Source organism: Triticum aestivum, chromosome 2B (genome assembly GCF_018294505.1).
Source record: "Triticum aestivum cultivar Chinese Spring chromosome 2B, IWGSC CS RefSeq v2.1, whole genome shotgun sequence".
Lineage (NCBI taxonomy): Eukaryota > Viridiplantae > Streptophyta > Magnoliopsida > Poales > Poaceae > Triticum > Triticum aestivum.
Genome location: NC_057798.1, coordinates 445035159 through 445037860, shown reverse-complemented (window position 1 = coordinate 445037860; position 2702 = coordinate 445035159).

Genomic DNA, 2702 nt, shown 5'->3' with positions numbered 1-2702 from the left:
GAGGAATTCAGAGATTTCTGCAACTCCCAAGGCACACGGGTCGACTACGCTTCAGTCGCCCATCCGCAGTCGAATGGACAAGCAGAGCGAGCTAATGGACTGATTCTTAAGGGATTGAAGCCCCGACTGATGCGTGATCTCAAACACGCGGCTGGAGCTTGGGTCGACGAACTTCCCTCAGTGCTTTGGGGGCTGCGGACCACACCTAATCGGTCGACCGGAAGAACTCCATTCTTCTTGGTCTACGGAGCTGAAGCAGTCTTGCCGAGTGATCTTCTCCACAATGCTCCTCGAGTTGAAATCTACAACGAAGCAGAGGCTGAACAAGCGCGGCAGGACGCAGTCGACCTTTTAGAGGAAGAAAGGGAGATGGCTCTGATCCGGTCGACCATCTACCAACAAGATTTGCGTCGTTTCCACGCCAGAAATGTGAGAGGTCGAGCCTTCCAGGAAGGAGATTTAATTCTCCGAGTGGATCAGCACAAACCACACAAGCTTGCTCCTTCTTGGGAAGGTCCCTTCATCGTCACCAAGGTTCCCCACAACGGGGCGTATCGTCTTTACAACGTCGAGCATAATATCGACGAGCCCCGAGCTTGGAACGCGGAGCTACTCCGCCCATTTTATACTTAAGTTTTATCACTCGGATGAGTTGCAATAAAGTACTTCTGTAGTTCATGGACCTCAAAATAATAGTGTCATAGTTCCTCCATAATTTCTGTCACTTTTTATTTTTGTCCAATAAAATTCCCCCTCAGTGGGTGACTTAGCTGCGAATCCGTTTCGCCTAAGTTTGTAAAAATCCTACCGAGTGGTGAGCCAGACTCCCACTCGGAGGCTTAGCTGCGAATCCGTTTCGCCTAAGTTATCAAAATCCTACCGAGTGGTAAGCCAGACTTCCACTCGGAGGCTTAGCTGCAGTCCAAGCACTCGCCTAAGTTATCAAAATCCTACCGAGTGGTAAGCCAGACTTTCACTCGGAGGCTTAGCTGCAGCCCTGTGCTCGCCTAAGTTATAAAAATCCTACCGAGTGAAGAGCAAACCTCTCACTCGGGGGCTTAGCTGCAGTCCAAGCACTCGCCTAAGTTATAAAAATCCTACCGAGTGAAGAGCAAACCTCTCACTCGGGGGCTTAGCTACAGTCCAAGCACTCGCCTAAGTTATAAAAATCCTACTGAGTGAAGAGCAACCCTCTCACTCGGAGGCTTAGCTGCAGTCCAAGCACTCGCCTAAGTTATCAAAATCCTACCGAGTGGTAAGCCAGACTTTCACTCGGAGGCTTAGCTGCAGCCCTGTGCTCGCCTAAGTTATCAAAATCCTACCGAGTGAAGAGCAACCCTCTCACTCGGAGGCTTAGCTGCAGCCCTGTGCTCGCCTAAGTTACAAAAATCCTACCGAGTGAAGAGCGACCCTCTCACTCGGGGGCTTAGCTGCAGCCCAGTGCTAGCCTAAGTTATCAAAATCCTACCGAGTGAAGAGTAAACCTCTCACTCGGGGGCTTAGCTGCGGCCCAGTGCTCGCCTAAGTGGACTAAAGAATAAGCCGATTGCAGTAAAGGCGCCTTGCTTTGAACCTGCAAAAGACATCTCGAGCCAAAGGCAATCGTATTCAAGCACCAAATTCAAGTTTGAATCGATATCTAGAGGAACCGAGAGTGCTCAGGCGTTAAGCCCGTTAAGGTTTATCGGTTACAATTCCACTCGGCATACCGAGGCAAATTTAAAGCGTCGAGCCAGAAGAAGTTTTTTACCCCTCCTGTGGAGGGCTGGAAGGTGCAACGAATTCATCAAGGTCGATTCCGTCGGCGATCCGAGTGGCAGCTGCAAGGAAAGTTTCCATAAAGGACCTGAAGTCGTGTTTCTTGGTGTTGGCCACCCGGAGGGCCGCCAGCTTCTCTTCTCGCGCATCTTTGCAGTGGACTCGGGCCAGACACAGAGCAACATCTGCACCACACCGAGCCGAGGACTTCTTCCATTCCTGCACTCGACCAGGGATCGTGTTCAAGCGGGCCATCAGCGACTCAAGGTCATTCTGAAGTGTCTCCTCAGGCCAGAGCGTCGAGTCGATGCGAGATGTGGAGGCCTTCAGCCTTGCGAGATAGTCCACGACAGCTGCAACACGGGACTCCAGTCGGAAAACTTCCATGGCAACTTCGTCGTTCACCGGAGAATTGACGGGGTCGAGGTTTGGCTCCAGCCGGCTAGTTTCTTCTTCAAAGTTTTGACAAAATTCTGCAAGGATGATCACTAAGTCAAGGGGATGGTCGAATGGAAGAATCACAATTGGAAATGTCTGCCAAGCATAGAGGTTTACCTTCAAGCATAAGAAACAGCTTCTTGGCAAGACCACTCAGGAAGGCCTCCAGATCAGTTTTCTTCCCAGTCAATTTGCTGACTTGGTCGGTCAGGGCAGCTTTATCAGTTTTCAGTCGACTGACCTCCTTGTTGGCAATCCCAAGAGCAGCTTTCAGATTGGTATTGTCTTGTTCAAGCTTGGTGACTGAAGCTAACTTCTCGTCAGCAAGCTTGATCTTCTCAACTAGCTCAAGGTCTTTCTTCTATTGGGCCTCCCTTACCTTACCTGCAAGTTACAGCAAGATCAGATTTTGAAACAAGCAAGGGGAAAAGCAGTCGTCAGGGTCTCACCAAACATACCTTCGGTCTCCTCCTTTGCCTTTGTCAGCTTCTCCTGAACCAGCTTCA